Source organism: Cyprinus carpio, chromosome B19, assembly GCF_018340385.1.
Source record: "Cyprinus carpio isolate SPL01 chromosome B19, ASM1834038v1, whole genome shotgun sequence".
Classification (NCBI taxonomy): Eukaryota; Metazoa; Chordata; class Actinopteri; order Cypriniformes; family Cyprinidae; genus Cyprinus; species Cyprinus carpio.
The window spans coordinates 7,654,030-7,675,198 of NC_056615.1; the positions used below are offsets into that span (position 1 = coordinate 7,654,030).

Here is a 21,169-nt window from a genome sequence, read left to right on the forward strand (position 1 = left end):
TCTTGTATGATTTATATTTTTTTCATTGAGATAATCACAATGGAATTGACTTCCATGAATGACACATGAAATTTTGCCTTAAAAAGGCAGAAATAAAATGTCTTACAATTCTTTGCGTCAGAAGAGCCTGAAAATACCGTCAAGTTTGGCAGTCAAACGTTCATGCTGTCGTAGAATGGATGTGATGAACAGATGGTTATTCTGGTTATTCTTCATTTAGTCTCAGGCTCAGACGGCACGCCTACGGTCTGCTCAATGACTGTGACTACTGTATACAGGCCATCAGGGCACCATACAGACTTTATTAAAGGTGCAGTAGATGATTTTGGAAAATGCTAACTTTAGCCTGATAGCACTGAAAGCTAACATCCCACCCTCCCTGCAACTGCCGTCCAAAGACACGTCCCCTGAACGCATATATGCTCACAGACACAGACCAGAATAACAGAGACAACATTACTACAATAGGCTACATCAGCGGTTCCCAATTTCAGTCCTAGCAAACACTTCACACTTCTCTAGCAAGTTTCATCTGTGTGTGAAGATGCTGCGCAAATCCGTGAATGAATGTTCGGAAGTGAAGTAAACTTCAATGGATTTCCCCTGCTCAGAGAGTAGGGAGCAATGAACACTGTGTAGGGATCATCGGGTTGTTGATGTTTGTCTGCCATTCTCGGTCTGTCTGCACAGCATGCGTGAACGCGCTGATGACATATCCCGTATGTGCGAACCGGTTGTGCAGAGGTATGCTAATACATACACTGACAGGCAGGTAGGAAAGCCAATTAAAACACTCAGACCGATCGTTTTGATTGGACAAACATTTCTTAGTCCTACACTTTCCACAAAATTTATAAATACAGATAAATACATTTGGACCACTTAACTTAATGATTGCTATCGGTGTGTGAAGAGACTTTCAACCAACTTAACAAAAAATGTTTCTGAAGACAATCACCTATTGCACCTTTAAAGAATTTGCAGATTTTCTATCTGAGTTAGTGCTGGCTGCAGATAAAGTTTTAATTGTTGGACATTTTAATTTCCATGTTGATAATGAAAAAGATGCATTGGGATCAGCATTCATAGACATTCTGAACTCAATTGTGGGTTAGACAACACATGTTAGGACCTACTCATTGTCAAAATCATACTCTAGATTTAATACTGTCAAATGGAATTGATGTTTATGGTGTTGAAATACTGCAGCAAAGCGATGATATCTCAGATCATTATCTAATATATCTATTATCTAGTCATGTGCAAACTTTATATAGCTAAAACTGTAAATTCTACTCCTTGTTACAAGTATGGTAGAATCATCACTTCTACCACAAAAGACTGCTTGGTAAGTAATCTTCCTGATCTATCTCAGTTCCTCAGCATATCCAAAAGCTCAGAACAACATGATGATGCAACAGAAACTATGAACTCTCTCTTTTCTAGCATTTTAGATACAATTGCTCCTTTACAATTAAGGAAGGTTAAGGAAAACAGTCTGACACCGTGGTATAATGAGCACACTCGTGCCCTAAAGAGAGCAGTCTGGAAAATAGAGCACAGCTGGAGGAAAGGTATTTTGTACTGCATGGCGGGAAAGTTCCCTATCCATCAGAAAAGCATTTAAATCTGCTAGATCTGATTACTTTTCCTCTCTTTTAGAAGAAAACAAACATAACTCCAAGTATTTATTCAATACAGTGGTTAAATTAACGAAAAATAAAGCATCAACAGGTGTTGACATTTCCCAACAGCACAGCAGTAATGACTTTATGAACTACTTTACTTCCAAGATCGATACTACTAGAGATAAAATTGTAACCATGCTACAGTATCACATCAGATAGTGCGCTATAGATCCCAGAGGAACAATTCCACTAATTGTCTACTATAGGAGAGGAAGAATTGTATAAACTTGTTAAATCATCTAAACCACCAACATGTATATTATACCCTATTCCATCTAAGCTCCTAAAAGAGGTGCATCCAGAAGTCGTAGATCCTCTTCTGACTATTATTAATTTATCATTGTCATTAGGATATGTCCCCAAAACTTTCAAACTGGCTGTTATTAAGCCTCTCATTAAAAAAACACAACTTGACTTCAAAGAACTAGATAATTACAGACGGATCTCGAAATCTCCCTTTTCTGTCAAAGATACTAGAAAAGGTAGTATCCTCACAATTATATTCCTTCTTAGAGAAAAATTGCATCTGTTAGGATTTCCAGTCAGGATTTAGACCGCATCATAGAACTGAGACTGCTCTCATTAGAGTTACAAATGACCTTATGTCATCTGATCGTGGTTGTATCTCTCTATTAGTGCTATTGGATCTTAGCGCTGCATGCGACACTATTGACCACAACATTCTTTTGAACAGACTAGAAAACTTTGTTGGCATTAATGGAAGTGCATTAGCATGGTTCAAATCTTACCTATCTGATGCAATTCATAGCAGTGAATGAAGAGGTATCATATCGATTACAAGTGCAGTATGGAGTACCTCAAGGCTCAGTACTAGGACCATTACTTTTCACACTTTACATGTTACCCTTGGGAGATATCTTCAGGAAACAAGTTGTTAGCTTTCACTGTTATACTGATGATACTCAGCTCTATATTTCTTTGCGGCCTGGCAAAACACCTATTTGAAAAACTAACGGAATGCATAGTCAATATAAAGAACTGGATGAGGAGTAATTTCTTACTACTAAATTCTGAAAAGACAGAGGTATTAATTATTGGACCTAAAACCTCTGCATATAATAACTTAGAACACTGTCTAACACTTGATGGCTGCTCTGTCAATTCTTCTTCATCAGTTAGGAACCCAGGTGTGCTATTTTCAAACTTTCCTTTGAAAGACACTTTTCTAGCATTTGTAAAACTTAATTTTTCCATCTCAAAACTATATCTAAATTACGATCTATGCTCTCAATGTCAAATGCAGAAATGTTAATTCATGTGTTCATGATCTCAAGGTTAGATTGTAATGCTTTATTGGGTGGTTGTTCTGCACACTTAATAAACAAACTCCAGCTGGTCCAAAATGCAGCAGATAGAGTTCTTACTAACCAGGAAGTATGACCATATTAGCCCTGTTCTGTCAACTCTGCACTGGCTCCCTATTAAACATTGTCTAGATTTTAAACTCTTGCTAATTACTTATAAAGCCCTGAAAGGTTTAGCACATCAGTATTTGAGCAAGCTCCTACTGCATTATAGTCCACGTCCGCTGCGTTCTCAAAACTGCCAATTTGATAATACCTACAATATAAAAATCAGATCCTTTTCCTATTTAGTGCTCAAGCTCTGGAATAATCTAACGAAAACTGTTCGAGAGGCAGACACACTCTGTCAGTTTAAATCTAGATTAAAGACCCGTCTCTTTAACCTGGCTTACACTCAACATGCTAACACATTTCTATTATTCAAATCCATTACAGGATTGTTAGGCTGCATTAATTAGGTCAACCAGAATTGGGAACACTTCCCATAACACCCAGTGTACTTGTTACATCAATAGAAGAATGGCATCTACACTAATATTAGTCTGTTTCCTTTTCCGAGGTCACCATAGCCACCAGATCCAGTCTGTATCCAGATCAGATGGTCACTGCAGTCACCCGGATCAAGCCGTATCCAGCCCAGATGGTAAATCAGGACCTAGAGAAGACCCCTACATCCCTGAATGTTGCTGGAGATCAGGACAACTAGATGAGCTCCAGAGACAGATTTCATTAGTGAAGACCTTGTCTCCTAGACAGCCATCGGGACAATCAGATCCTGATATTGTTAAAAGAGCTATATAAATAAAGGTGACTTGACTTTACTGTCTGATGCACACTGCACACAAAACTGGCAAGTGCTGGCTCAATCTAATTAGATGGTATCTATGCTATTTCCGGGAGTAAACGCACACAATTTTTTAAACCATTTGGATACAGAGATATGTTAAAACTGGAAAGGCACTTTTGGGCATTTAAGGAAATCGATAATCCATCAATTTGGTAAGAGGTATCAGATCTTTTAAAAATAACCAGAGTCATCAATTATCTAGATATCCACAGAATTGTACTGTATATAACAACTTATATGTGTTAAATAATCGGAACTTGTGGATGGACAACATGACTGATCACCAAGTCCATCTGTCATTCTGTCAGGCGGTCTCTTCCTGTCTAAGTGGGCAGTTCTTGGGAAGAAAAACCTGCAAACTGGACCAGACTTTATACCACAATTCAAAAGTCTATGCCAGAGACTATGCTTCATTAAAGGGGTCATGTGATGTTGCTAAAAATAACATTATTTTGTGTATTTGGTGTAATGCAATGTGTTTATGCGGTTTAAGGTTAGAAACACACATTATTTTCCACATACTGTATATTATTTTTGCTCTTTATGCCCCGCCTTTCTGAAATGCGTTGATTTTTACAAAGTTCATCGTTCTGAAGAGCGAGGTGTATGCTGATTGGCCAGCTATCCAGTGCGTTGTGATTGGCTGAATACCTCAAGAATGTGACAGAAATGTTAAGCCCCTTACCATACTGTGATGATGAGTCCCAGTGCCACAAGACAAAACCAATAAAACCCATTACAAACGAGGCATTTGTAGCATCCAGTGGGCACATTATTACTGATTATAATGACTTATACTGTCTTTTTAAGCGTTGCGTTGCGTATCGCGCTGCGTATCGCACTGCGTATCGCACTGCGTAAACATAAAACCATGTCTGCATTTGTATACGGAGAAACGTGCTACTCTGCATTGCTCAAAACTCACGTTTGAATCATCATCGGCAAATTCTTTAAATATCTAAACGTACTTACAGACTGTGACTCAGAAGCGCCAGACTTTCCTTGCAAAGTTGGAATTGCCCCACTTTACAGAACAGCCTTTGTGCACAGCTTTCCCATGATCAAAAAACAGTCCTCCATAAAATGTGCTGCAAACATCTGAATATTTGGGTTGAACTGTTCTGGAACAGTGTTGTAAATACAACTTAACTGCTGATTTCTAGTTGTGTCCTCTTTTGGAAGGCCAGACAAAGTATTTCCACTTTCACAACATAACACACAACGTCTCCACGACATGGCGGCAGCAACAATACTACAGCAAGAATAAAAGTTACACCTTCTTTCTTTGCGTGAACATTTGGGCGTTGTTGTGCAAATCTTCCTACATCGTGACAGTATGGGGGTGTGTTTGAACGAGCCGTTTTAGAAAGGGCGGTTGCCCTTTTATAAAGAATATCTCTTTGGATTTGAGACTTTAGTCTTTGCAACTTTACAGATCTTCTTCATGCACCAAGAGCTTGTAACACTCCAAAGAAATTTCAGTCTGTTACTCACAAAAAGCTATCATATGACTTTAGAAGTCTAGGACTATAGCACACAAGTCATAAAGGCCACTTTTATAATACTTCTATGGTGTTGTAGAGATCCATTCATTGTGAAAAGAGCGACTGGTCACGGGGGAATTAAGAATGTGAAATTGTGAAACACTGCACCCACTGATAACATTGTTTATATGCATGTGCTGCATTGTTTTGCCACGCAATTTACTAAAGGAATTATGCAAATGCAACAAACACATCCACAAAATGAGAGCTGATTGCAGTTTGGACCAGACATTTGGGACTTATGAATGGACATACACCAAGACGATGGCTGGATGGTAAAGTTTTTCACTCCAAGAGTTGAGGTTCTTGTACAGGATGTTTTAAAGACTTTTTAAAAAAACCTTCGCCTGGCTACAATTACTGCTGCTATGATTACTAGAAAGATCTACACAAACATCCCTTCCAAAAAGCCCCCATTTACAGGAAAATAGTGCTGATGTTTGTGAATCAGACACATTTTATAATGAGCCTCATTTGCATCGAAAGGAAGGATGTTTGCCAAGAAAAGAATGACAATGACTTCATTTAAATGTGCAGGCTGTTATTCCAGAGTATACCTGGTTAAGTTGAACTGAGGTCGGTGTACAGTATATATGAATAATATGCCTTTTGGGGGGCATAAAAGAGGGTTTGTCCCACTCTCCAAACACACAATGCCCCACATTTCATGTTATGAATAGTTTGGATAATAATGGTATAAATGCATGAGGGTTTACTGGAGTTCTTATGTGAAAACAGAACTATTTTATGAGTTTATGATTTTTTTCTGAATTGATAAACCTAAACATCCATGGAACATAAGCAGATTTTATAAAAATTTGCAAACAAGATATTCAAAATTGAATTCATACGAATTTGCCAACAAGTCACCAAAATATAAAAAAGTTATGAATTGCCATGAGACTCTATTGGTACAATGGCTTGACAAACTAGCGGTTGTTGACCCGGGTTTCCTTCAAACAGCATGTACACCCTGAACCACTGAAAATTTCAGATAGTCACTTTGGTCACAGAATATGACTGTCACTCCATTTCACAGCCAAAAACCTTCAAGTCCGTCAAACATTGTGCTTGGGCTGTGTGTCATCATCTGCAGCTCTGCATATCCTTCTGAAGGACATTAGCACTAGGAAAGTGTGGCTGAAGTTTTCTTTTAACAAGATAGTGATCATTATAACCTGACCTTTACAGTTTGAGCGGCACATTTCGGCTCGGATTGTTTTATGATCCTGCCACAATGATGCATGCTTTGCAAAGAGGGTGGGATGGGGGAGTTATCAACTATATTGGACTTGACAGCTAACCCATAGCTCGACCGAAGCTCTATTGCTCAATTCACATGCAGAGGAGGCATTTCTTAAAGGTACAGCAGCAAAGAATAGCCTGTTTGATTCAAGGATGACCACTTCTGAGAGTTCGGCTTCAGGCCTTATTAAACACACCTGAAACCAGCTAATCAAGGGCTGCATCTGAAATCAAATGTCCCAATTCAGAGGCTGCATCCTTTGAAGGCTGCATTGGAAGACGTAATATTCTCAGCCTCAGATGTCAAGCCCATGGACTGTTGACTAAACGTCTGATACATACAGCCTTGGCATTCAAAGCAGCCAAGGTTCCCAGACCTTCTGCCGTAAATCTGAAGGTCTGGCTACCTGAGGATATATGGCATTGCAACAAAGGCTGTCCCAAATCGAAGGCCCCTTCAATTGCCTTGAAATACATTGTTCGTTTCCCAATAAAGGATACAACGAATGGATCCTTTGTGACCCAGACTACCAAAAGATTTATTGTGCACCCATGATGGCAGGTTTTTGTTTTTACTTGTAAACTTGGTTCGACATTTAAAGGTGTGGCCTTTGATGTCAACAACTTTGAATGATGCAGCCCCTGAATTGGGATACAGTTCACAGGATAGAGTAGGTGCTTCTTTTTAATAATTAATTACTTCACAATCATTAAATAAGTGCGTTCTATGTAGTATGAATGTGTGTAGCATAACACATTCATACTACATAGAATCCAGAATCCTGTTATCCAGCTATACAACATTTGCAATGTTGTCATTGTTTTGGGACGTACAGCATCAGTTGCATCGCTTTACTGCCATTCACAAATCTTCTCCCATGGCCTCATGGGACAGTAATGTGTGTCCACTGGATGCTCTCTTCAGAATCTAACTGGTAATAGCAGGTCATCCAAGGACTTTTTGCCTGATGTTTTAGGAATACTGTGAATTTGTACTCTTTTCACACACAGTTTTTTGCCGACTATATAGGGATTTTAGATCCAGCCTACAGTAGGTCATCAGTATTACTAGAAACTTCCAGACAGGTGTATTGAGACAAGTGGGAAATAAACTCTGCAAGAATGTGGCCCTCAATGAGCAGGACAGGACATCCTTGCTTTGATTCAAAGAGTTGATGAAAAACAAAAGTATCACATTAACATTGACAATAAGGGCTCCTGGGTCTCCTTGACTTGTCTTTGAGAGTTTTAAGTTACATGGAGTCGACAAGAGATTCTGGTCATACATGAAGAGCTTCATTCCTGACCCTTCTCTTCACTCCACCAGTCCTTCATCTAGCAGAGTGAGTCCGAATAAAAGCAACAGTCCTCTTCACTTCTCTCTCCAGCAGGTGGCAAGTCCTTCAAGGAGGCCTTTGAAGGAACTCCACAATCCGCCTGAGCCCCTGCTGTCTGATTTAAGAGTCTCGAGGCCAGATGTGAGGAATACTTCATCACCTCCTCCACTGGGCTTTAAAAGGCCACCTGGAATGTATTGTACCTCAACTCGATCCCATGAGTGCCAGAAAGGCTTTGGGCAGGCAGTACTGTATTCATACCGCTGCAGCGGAAAGCGCGCCGATGCACACAAAGGCATGAATACGGCAGCTCCAGTCGGCTTTAAACACCATGGTTATGCCATCAGGGCTATTGTGTGTGATGAAAATGACGAGCGGGTGCCACTCAAATGCTTGGAGAGAACGGTGGCATGCAGAGACTTTTTGGTGATCGATGTACACATTTACAAAAAAACAAACAAAACCTGTGATAAGTGGAAAAGTACACACTCAAAGCAAACAGCGAACTGGGGCTAATGCATTCTGGGTCAAATTAGGCCTCCAGCCAATGATAATAAGAATTTGGAGAGTGCATCAAATGCGGTCTTAAATGAATTCCCTTCAGACATTTAAAGCAAAACCCACGCAGCAGTTTGACATAAGCTCCTCTGGGCTGTTTGTGGCGAATATAATGCATGAAATGTCCCAACCTGACAGACATGACTGAAATAGGTGTTCTGGGAAATTGCAACAACATAAATGCTTAAATATACACATTTTTGAAAGCATATCTACAAAACTAAAACATTTATACATCTTATAACAAGAAGTGTGAAGGAATAGCTTAATAATGTTGCAAAGGCATGCAAAGAACATTGCTTCTATAACTAAAAGTGTATCTCCCTAAATCAGTAGTCCCAAAATAATAATAAAAAAATATTAATTAGACAACTTCAAAGCTCAAATAAAACATTTTTGTATAGAGAAATTCATATAATTACTTTAATTTTAAAACAAAAAGACTTACCTTTATACTTTGGAATCAGTGTTGTTATTGTTAACCAAAACTATTAAGAATATTTTCCTGTAACTAAAATAAAGCTAAAAATACCGCCTAACTGAAATAAAGTATTAAAGTATTAAAATGACTAAACTAAAACTGAAATACAAATAAAACTAAATAGATATGCTTAAAAATACACAACAAAAGCACATAACAAAATGAATAAAATTAAAACTGAAAATATAAAAGTAAAAGCCCATTCAAAATAAATACATCATACTATTCTATTATATACTATAATAGTAAAATACCATATAAATAATACCAAAATAATACTGTTATTGCCTCATAGACTTGATTTCTGAGGGATGAATCACAATTATAGCACGTCACAGATATTGTCGATAGAACTGGTTTGAATCTGTTTTTGAATCCTAATAATTTAATGAAAGCAAAACTGGCAAATTATAGTTGTTTCTGTTGGTTGTGAACACTGAAAATGGCTGCAAAGCTTCTATTTGCAGTGATGTTTTTAACACTTAAACCAGGCTAATAAATCTCCCTATTAGCTCAGCGGCTGATTTGTTCAGTGCTGGATTTATTAGCTTAGTCACTTCCTCCCTCACTTCCTCCTTTTCTTACCCTCAGCTGGTCTATCACATCCACAGTCATTTTGAGCCAACCATTGGAACATTTAAACAGAAAGTTCATTCAGACTACAAAGTACCCAACATATGAGGTCGTTGCCACAATCTATATCCCCTAACTTTACGGCTGGTCAATGCTTGGGTGAAAAGCCATAGAAATACAGAGTAAAATACTTTAGTCAGCAGTGTTTAAAGGTGTCCCTTTTGTCTAAGCTTGACCAAACCTGTCAGTTATTCCCCCTTTCATGCACACATGCATTTTCTTTGACTTTATATTGACTGTTGCTTTAATATTGAGTAAGTCTAAGTAAGATCTTTACTTTTAAAGAAATTATTACTTTTATTCAGCAAGGGTGGATTTGATTAGTCAAGAATAACAGTCAAGACATTTATAACGTTAAAAAGATTTCTATTTCTAATAAATTCAGATCTTTTGAACTTTCTATTCTTTGAAGAATCCTAAAAAAGTATCACATTTTCTACAAAGAGTGGAATAATGACTGCTGAAAATTCAGCTTTGCCGTCACAGAAATAAACTACATTTAAAAAAAATATTAAAACAGACAACAGCTATTTTAAATGGCAATATTTCACAATATTGCTGTTTTCACTGTATTTTTAATCAAATGAATGCAGCCTCGTTGAGCATAGGAAACTTCTTTCAAAAAAATTAAAAAATCCCAAACTGCTGAACGGTAGCATATAATTATATTTTTTACACCAAGCCAAATGCTCATGCAAACTTGCAAAAACTGCATTTTTACATCTTTATTAAGACAATATTTTCTATATTTTATAAGCCGTCTGCTGGTAATAAACAATTGTCTGGTCACCACAGGTGATTTCAGGTTATACTATCCTTTATGAATGTGGGCTAAATCTAAGCCTTGTGATCCCTGAGTTTCCCTCTCTCTCCCGCTGCTTCTTATCTCCATCTGGTCTTGGGTTTACCGTTGATTGCCAGCTCACTCGCTCTCACTCTCTCTCTCCTTCCCCCTTGTGCAAATCTGGCTTAGGACACAAACACCATTATCTTTGCAAAACGCGCCCACATCTAAAGCTTCAAAACCATAATGTTAGCATAATGTTAGAGAAAACCTGGCCACAGAGTCAACATCCAATGCAACAGCTGGCCATTAATCATACCGTAGTTTTACAAAACACACAGCGAAGCCTATTATCAGCCATTTTAAAGGAATAATGCTGAACAAACGTTAGAGTCCCTGTGTAAGGGCCTGATAAGAGAGCACATCACCACACTACGTGTCTCACGGGCTAGGCATACTAATGAAAGAAAGACACTAAACAAACGGCAAAACCCTGGTAATATGTCATTAGCTGTGTCTGCTTAGAAAAGCATCACTATAACTATGGTTAATACATAGTGTTAGGGATTTAAACAAACCCCCTACGCCACAAAAACAATTACCTTAATTAGTATTTTTGTCTTGTGCTCCAGTAAAAACATTTAAACATTCTTATAGTAAGATTGGTTAACCTGAGGTGCTGAAAATGATAAATCATTGATATTAATAAAAGATAAAATACAAATTATATATAAAAATGTTTAATAAAACATAAAAATACTTGTTTACAGATATTTATTTTTCTTATCCCATTGGAGTATTCTTACCCCACCCCCGATTTAAGAATAAAACTAAATTTACACTAAATATATATGATTAAATATATTTGCAGAAAAGGGGGGACATGCTTAAAACACTCAGAACACTACATAGCAACATAGCAATATTCCAAAATCCTTCCACAACACACTAGAAACACCCTAGCAACCACAAAAACATTTATAATACACATAGCAACAGCATAACAGCATAATAATGTCTTAGCGACCGCATAGCAGTGCACAAAAACATATGTTAACAACTGTATAGAACATAATAACGTCATGACAAAATAGCAACACCCTAGCAATCATTCAAAACATCAAGCAACTTAATACGAACACTGCAGTGCCTTGGCAACCAAAACGAACACAATAATAACCCCCTAGCAACCACACACACAAAAAAAATCATGATATAGTTATCAACTGCACAGTAACATAATGCCTTGACAAAACCCAAAACACAATAGCAACACCCTAAGCACCACCTGCACAGCAACAGGGCAACGCCTGGCAACCAACCAGTACACCCTAGCAACCAAAAAAACATTTATAATACACTTATAAATACCAGCATAATAATTTCTTAGAAACCATATATTCATATGTTAGCAGCTGCATAAAACATCATAATGTCTTGATAAAGCCTAGAATACATTAGCAACACCCTAGCAACCACCCAAAATACCTACCAACATTATAGCAACATGACAGTTCATTGGCGGCCAACCAGAACACACTAATAAAACCCTAGCAACCACAAAACATCTATATGTTTTGCAATATAATAATATCTTGACAAAAGCCACAATAGCAACACCCTAACAACCACCTATAACAATTTATCAACTGCACAGCAACAGGGCAATGGCTTGGCAACTAACCAGGACACCCAATCAATCACATAGCAATGCACAAAAACATTCATAATACATAAGCAATGGCATAGTAATATAGTAATGTCTTGAAAACCTGCCAAAAAACTAACAACATTCTAATGGCAAGTTCACACTCCACGATTTTAGCTCCGGTTTTCACTAAAACATCACAACAATTGCATAGCAACATAGCGATGGCTCGGTAACCAACTAGAACACCCTAGCAATTTTAATACAGCAATGCACACAACAAAGTAATGTCTTGACAACCCCCAGAACACACTAGTAACACCCTAATAACCACCCACAACAATTTAGTAACCACATACTGTAGCAATTCACAAAACATCATAATAAGTTAGCAACTGCATAGCAATATAATGTCTTAACAAAACCCATAACACAATAGCAACACCCTAGCAACCACACATAATACCTTAATAACTGCAATAAGAGAGCAATGCCTTGGCAAAAAAACAGAATACCCTAGCAACTGCATAGCAATACACACAACATTGTATTGTAGCAAAGCACATAACATTTTTTTTGACAACCCCCAAAATACACTAAGAACACCCTAGCAACTATACAAAACACCATAGCAACTACAAAACAACATGGAAATGCACTGACAACCAAACAGAACACACTGATGACTCCCTAGCAACCACAAAAACATTCACAATACAGTTAGCAAATGTATGTCTTGACAACCCCTTAAAGCACATTAGAAATACCCTAACAACCACCTATGCACAAAAAAAAAGAAATTCATAATACATTAACAACTACATAGCAACATTCTGATGTCTTGACAAAAGCCAGAACACACTAGCAACACCCTAACAAACACGCAGAACACCTTAACAACTGCACAGCAACAGGGCAATGTCGTAGAAACCAACCAGAACACCCTAGTAACCACTCAGAATGCCATAGTAACTGGACAGCAATGCACAATGTCTGGTAATCAACCAGAACACACAAAGAACACCCTAGCAACCACAAAACATGCATAATACAGTTATCAACTGCATAGCAACATAATAATGTCCTAGCAACTGCATATCAGCCTAATAATGTCTTGACAAAACCCAGAACACACTAGCAAACACCCACAACACCTTAACAACTGCACAGCAACAGGAAAATGCTTTGGCAACCAACCAAAACACCCTAGCAACCACCCAGGACACCCTAACAATTGCATAGCAATGCACACAACATAAAAATGTTTTGACAACCTCCCTTAATACTAGCAGCACATTAGCAACCACCCAAAATACCATAGCAACTACATAGCAACATGGCAACGCCTTGGCAACCAAACAGAACGCACTGATGACACCCTAGCAACCACAAAACATTCACAATACAGCTGCATATCTTGACAACCCCCTAAAACACACTAGCAACACCCTAACAACCACAATTCATTCGCAATGCATTAGCAACTGCATAGCAACATAAAAATGTTTAGGCAAAACCCAGAACAGACTAGTAACACACTAACAACCAAGCAGAACACCTTAACTGCACAGCAACAGGACAATGGTTTAGAAACCAACCAAAACACCCTGACAACCATTCAGAATGTCATAGTAACCACACAGCAATGCACAATGTCTTGACAACTTCCTAAAACACGCTAGCAACACCCAGAACACCTTAACAATTGCACAGCAAGAAGTCAATGCCTTGAAAATCAACCAGAACACACTAATAACACCCGAGCAACCACAGAAGCATGCATAATACAGTTAGCAACTGCATAGTAACAAAATAATGTCTTGACAAAACCCAGAACAACTAGCAACACCCAAACAACAACTGCACAGCAACAGGGCAATGCAACCAACCAGACCACCCTAGCAGCCACAGAACAATGCACAAAAACATTCATAGTATTTTAGCAACTGCATAGCTACACAGTAATGTCATGGCAAACACCTTGGTAACCACTTTGCAATGCCCTGGCAAGCACTTGAAACAGCATCATGGCAGTGAATTTTGTATGGGCAAGAACAACTCAAAACTTCCTCAGAATATATAAAAAAATGTAATTTTATTGTTGTGATTGCATTGAAAGTGAGGGTCTAAAATGTGTTATTTTAGACTACAGGGGAACTTTGTGTTTGATCAACTGCTGATGTGACAAAGTGCTCTCACTCTGGCAGTTACTAGACAGCTGCTAGAGTAAAGGTTCATTGCTGATGGACGGTTTCCTAACAACATCCTCTTCTCCACTCTCAGAGGACGGCCAAAATTGAGCTGAAATGGCTTTCTCTGACCTGTGCACCAGAAAAGGTTCCATCGCTTTAAATGGCGTCCAAGCACTGAATACAGTTGATAGACTCCAATCAATTCTGCTACTAAAGCTGTTCCTTGGCATTGATTTTTGAATTTAATATTATAGAGTGCTCACTTTCCTCCTATTTATAACATATTTGGATGTGTTTCTAGTCCAAAACCAGAAAAATAATTCTTCCCCCCTTACTAAAGACAAAATCCGCAGGCTTGAGTAAAGACTCTGCATGTCTTTGACAGAAAAGCTTGATCAAACATACAGACAGAGCACTGCTGTCATGTGCTCACACTGTCCATCTTAAAAAAGAAAAAAAAAAGAAAAAATCAATATGCCACATTGAAATAGACTATTTTTGCAGCCACTATCTACAAATCCCAGACGCCAGGTCTGGAGAAAGACGTGGAGAGGAAGGAAACAGCAAATGGAATCAGGAACAAGAGATAGTGTAAGAGGAAATAGAGACGGAAGGCGATGAGGGATGGGATTAGAGCATTGATATGAACCATATTAGCGTCTCAATAGAGTGTTCGAGCCGAGCTCGCAATACAAATTACCGCTGGGAAAGGCTAGGAATGGGCTTCGGTAGTTGACCCACCGGATTTCAAAGCACCACTGATGCATTAAGTTGCTCCTCCTCCTTGCGGCAGGCAGGTTCAGCGCTGGTGCGATAGTGAGAGCGGTTTATCGCCAGTGTCAAGCCTCCAAACATCACACTGAGAGTGAGAGCTCACACAGAACAACAGGAAAACAAAAGCAACATGGCTTGAGTCAACTGCATTCTCCTGCAGGGCCTCCTCAAAGCATGTGTAGTGATATAAGGAGAGTCAAAGAGGCCTGTTGAATATCTGTCCGAACAGACGCAACCCTGGAGGTATCAGTCAGTCTGAATGTGATATAACAGAGCAAGAAATCGAAATCGAGAAAGCACATCAGGATGAGGCATTACAGTCTATGTCAGTGAAATCAGAGTGGGAGGGCGAGAAAGCACAAAGGTGTAGGACTCATCGCAGCACTGTCTGTTCCTCATCCTCTCAGGACTCATTGTCCTGACCTCGCGTGTCACTCAAGGAAGTGCATTTACCTCCCAGCTGCGTGCGGCAACACATAACGTGGTTCAATCTGTCAAGACTCCGGCAATTTGAACACTTGCCGCACCTCTCTGCAACGGTTACAAACCTCAAACCAAATAGGTGAGGAACAAGTTAATTAGTCTGTCCATCAGTGAGGCTTTCTTCGCGTTAAAGCACCGCTGTAATGGCCATGTTAGCCGAAGCGGCTCTTGATCCGGGGAGTTATTTCAGCCTTTCTTCACCTGGCTTTAGTCAGCAATCACACAAAGTGGATGGCCTGGCGAAGTGTCCTCTTCCAGTGATCCGTCTTGTCAGTCAGCACAGCATGTGTCTCCCGCAGGAGTCGGCCAATCACTCAGTGTAAATCTGCATATAAGTCAAGAGCGCTGTGTCACTTTATGTAATACCTACGCTGAAGTCTATGCTTGGAATACTACTTTCTTGAAGCAGTTCTAAGTGATTTATTTGAAATATCAGGAAGGAAATGTCATTGTTTGACTGATCTCAGTGAATTAGGTGTCTGGAAATATCACTCAGACAGCCTTAGTCTCTACAAAAATGTGTGGATGGAATCTTTGTTTAGCCAGTCAGAAGACTTTGAGGCGCTTTCTGTCTGTCAGTCATTCATGATATAGCTTTTGACAACTTCTGCAAAAATGAGAAGATGTGCTACTGCTCTCTGACTTTAAAGGTCTCTATGATTTTAAAAAGAGGGACCTTGTCTTATTCAGTTGCTAAACATTTTTATTTTACAGCTCATGAACGATAAAAATATTGACAGCCAATCAGAACTGACTTTAGTCTGGTGGAACTTTTTTGAATGGTAACGGAAAACACCTAAACCAAGAATGATAAAGACAACTATAACTATAATGATATTTATATTTGCGTCCACACCAGCCAATGATAACTGTCTATTTATTCTGAGCTTGTGCAGTGCAGTTTTAAAATAATGAAGGTGGATGTATTTGACCTGCTGCTGCTTTACATTTTGTAAAGACACCAAAGGAAAAACAGATGCTTTTGGATACATGAGATCCTTCAAAGACGAAAAGAGTTGGGAGAATCTGTCACTCGGCACAGAGAGTTTCACTTTTTGAGGACAAATGTTATTCATACCTCCGTATGAGTCAGAATCAGTTTTGGTTTTCGCTGTTCTTGTTGTATTTACATGGCTTTAAACAGCAGATGTCCTCAGCATGCTACGTTTCGAGCGCATCTAAACATTGAATCTAGCTAGTGTTATCTATCAAACCTAACAGTGAATTTAGCTAATGTAGTCAATCTAGTAGAATAAAACCAACAGTCTTTTTCACTGCAACTTCTAAAAAGGCAAGAAAATGTTGTCGAAAGTAGTAAGGTAATTTTGCGTTTTATATTTTCACAGTTTGCTGCATTGTCTCTGCCTTTTTAAATGCACAAGTTCCAATTAATTCTGATTAGCTTTCAATGTTATATCATTCATCCGCTTGAAAAAATGGTTCTGAAAATGATCCCAATGATATTGTTCCTATATATCGTTTTCAACAGCCGTTATCGTTTAGCAGTAGACATGGTACTATTCTCTTAAATTTAGAACAATTTTTAGAACTTTATTTTTTATTCATATAGTTATTGTTGTTTGGTGTGAATGGGCCTTAAAAGAGGGCAGCTTGACCCTATGTCCTGGGCATGCATCATCGATTGGAAGGGATCGCAGAGGCCTGAAAAATGATTCAACTGAGTGAGACTAGTTTAGCAAACTGAGAAGGTGAGTGGGAGCATATTCAGATGTTTTCCACCTAAAACCCTTTGACTAACTTCACATTAACCTAGTGGCTGCCCCGCTGGCTTCAATGTTTGCACTTTGAATAATGGTGAATTTCTGAGAGGTCACGGTTGTGTTGGTGGCATTTCACTCACGAACACTTCCAAAATTTAAGACAACATAAAATAGGGTTTGCTAAAGCAATGTCCTTTAAGTCAATACGGAATCCTAATGGACACTATTTACTTTTTAATGCACATTCTTGTCGTATTGTGCATGATCCACACACTCTTGGTCATATTGGTGCACATTATTCATAGTAAATAAATGTTTGCCTTTGTAAACTTCTATCAAAATGCAATAACATGCTCGTCTGCCTCTGAATCTGAAACGACTTTCCTTTTCAGATGATACTATGAATCCCTCTTACTTTCAACCCTTCGCCTCCAACCACCAGGCTCCATATGCACACATTTAATGATCCAACCAATGAATAAAATCAATTCCCATCTGAAAACGGTGCGGTTTGTGAACACTGTTTCACATACACATTAATAGCAGAGACTGTGTACATGCTTCGACAGGCCATGATCTTTTCCACAAACTATCCGTGAATCCAAACAAAATGTTTGACCATTGGGCAAATACATTGTGAACACTTCAAACAATTACAGTAATTAACATGCAGGGCTGCATCTTCTTGTTTAAACTGATTGTACAATGAAGCAGATAAGCATTCAGTGTTTGTCCCAATCAATGTCTCTATCTATCTATCTATCTATCTATCTATCTATCTATCTATCTATCTATGTTTAATATCTGTATCTATTCTACTCTAACTGTATATTTATTGCTGTGAGTCTCTTGTTCTAGATGCATAAATATAGCATTCCATCAGCAGATCCACATGGACATGATAAAAACCTTTATTATTCATCATTCCTCTAATTAAGAGAGTTCGTTAACTCACTCTCTGGCCCCAGGGGGGTTTATTTTGCTGATGAACACATAAGTAGTACGCAAGGGAAATGCCAATTAACCCCATTTAATTGGACTCTACACCTGCATAAAGACAGACTGCAATAAAAATAACTCGAATGAGCGATAAATTCCTCATATTACCAGTAAGATACACCATCCAAACGTAAATGTGAGTTAAAAATCACTCTCATGCACACATATATGCATGAAATGTGCAGTAGCCTACACATACTGGGCGAAATGGATACAAACATGGTCATTTAACACTGAAAACCTAAATGGAGCTGTAAAGGTGAGTCACATACTAGGTTGATTTTCACTCTGCAGTATGTGTCAGTATAAATCTGACTGTTAGCATTTTGATATGTGAGCCTTTAAAGCAATACCAGGCACATAACATAGTGCCAGCGAGGCTGAATAACCTAAGCTTAAATTACAGGTGCATCAGTAACAAAGCTATCAAATGATTTAAAATGTCAAGGAGAACATCTCAGAAATAACAATATGCCAGACATGCACCAACGGCATTGGTGAAATGGAATAGCGGCTGAAAGTTGGCACTTACTGCCAGAGACAGCCTTCACAGCATAATTGCTAAATGCCACAAAAGTACGGCTTAAATACAACTCACAGAATTGAATCGGCACCTCTTTGACCCAGAAGAATATACAAAGCTATGCTTCACAAAGGAGGGTTTTACAAAACTGCAACTCAAAAAAAAAAAATGTGTGTGAAGCCAGTATATGAGGAGCAAAAAACCTACAAAAGTAATGTGGCCTGATGAGTGACCTTTCATCCTATTACCTAAATCCAGACAGGCTTATGTTGGAGAAAACCAGACCTACTTGGTTGGGGATCTCTAATTGTCTGAGATACTTATGAAGGTCATCAGGTCTCATGATTCAACAGGATTGTTGTAAAACAGCCCAGGAAAATTGGATTTTACAGGACCATCAGTGTTACAGACATCTTTCCCTCTTTATTTTCCCACTCGTCTTGAAGTTGTCACATCATTTCAACCTTCATTACTCAAAGAATTACCCTCTTAAATAGTGCAATTTCACACTGCACACAGTTCAGGACGTGTTCAACAGCCATCCAAGAAGAAATGAAGCAGTTGCCAAGCCAAAGAATGGTCCTGCCCTTTATAAGGACCTTGGTGTTTCTGTTACTTAGCCCTATAATAAAAACAAATCACTTCACAATAATTAATGATTCATTAAATATAAGAGTTTCCTACTACTTGCAAGAATACATATACAAATTCAACAAAACTCCACTCTTAAAAATAAAGGTTCCAAAAGGATGTTTTCATTTTTATTTATTTATTTATTCATTTTTTAGCAGGGATGCAATTTATTTAAATAACCTTTCAATGAACATTCTAAAAGAACCATTTTTTTTCCACCCCAGATTTGTTAATAACCTTTTTTTTCCAACTATAAAGAAACTAATAATGAAAGTAAATGTTCCACAAAACAAAAATGTCCCTTATAGAACCATCAATGCCAATAAAGAATCTTTATTTATAACAGTGTGGCATTTAAATTCAGACTTGCCCACCTAAACAACACTGTAAAAATGTTTTGTAAAACTGTTATGCTGAATATGTGCCTCGTGTTGTAATATCTAAATCAATTGGTGTAATTCAAGCCAAAAATATAATTTAATATGATTGAATATTCAGTCACAACAATACACTTAATTTTAAAGCTCAGATCAAGGTAAAAATGTTTTTTTTAGGCAACAACTGCACTTTACAGTGCATTAAACACAGACTGACACTCATGCATAACATACATTTCAATCAAATATACAACAACTCTAGCACAATACCCCAGATTCTGTTTCACGTCAATATTCACAACAACAAAAAACAATCAAAACCACTCAACCGCCACCCTCTCCACTTCATCTGCCTCTCTTTTTTCCAGTGTTCCTCAGCCATTTTTTATAGGGTTCCTTCTGCACACTGCACAATTTGGATGTCTCCTTTATTTTACACACTCATTTCACTTCATAGAACATTTTATAGAAGAAACGATCAATGAAAACAGGCATTTTATCCAAACTGCGTAGCTTTGAGGCCCTCCAAGTCCTGGATCAAGAAATACTGAGCTATGTAAGTGCTTCTCAACCCTGTTCCTTAAAAATACACATTTTGGGTGGCTTTCATGTCTCCCATATCCTAATCTCAACATAAAAAAATTCAGCAAGGAAGGTTGATTCATTACATTGTGTCATTTTAGGGACTACACAATTTGCGTTTCCTAATTTCTATGTTGTTAAATTATTATAATATTAATACACCAACATATTTAAGCTGCAAAATGTACTGATAACAACACAGCTGATACAATGGAAGCCCATACTATCACCCATACTGTAAAAATGTTTTTTTTTCGAAAGTTGTAAACACTCATTGGAGTGTGTTTCACAGGAAAATACTATTTCAGTCTTTATACTTCCAAATTGCACATTCAACTCAATGTGTTACTTTTTCTGACACTTCGTAATTATTTGTGATATGTACTATTAATTAACTAAAAATCATAAATATTTAAATAATACTAACAATTGAAAAAAATAATAATAATAAAAATTTTTTTTTGATGGATCACACAATATATTACATTTCACTGCGAAATAGCCTATGCATGATGTCTTAAATGTAATTTTACAAAAATCTCTTTAAATCACAAGGTAATTAAGACTTATTAAGACTCATTAATAAACTTTTACAATATTTTACAGTGGAAAAAAAGAATGTCCACGCCAAATACTTAAAGGAGTTAGTACATAAAAATGACTTTGGTGCATGAGACCCAAAAAACAATACCAAAGTTCAACAAGGAGAAGAGCTTGCACACATAATAGTAGCAGATTTCTTACAAAACTATTTTATTTAGAGGCCAAAAATGTGAAAAAAGCGCAAAGAGCTCA

General features: G+C 37.9%; 1 protein-coding gene across 2 annotated transcripts in view; it reads right to left on the minus strand.

Annotated features, from left to right (window-relative positions):
- The window catches only part of LOC109063460 (gamma-aminobutyric acid type B receptor subunit 1-like), a 130,604-nt gene that overhangs the window by 108,116 nt on the left and 1,319 nt on the right, over positions 1-21,169 (minus strand). The gene's annotated exons all lie outside the window — the stretch shown is intronic.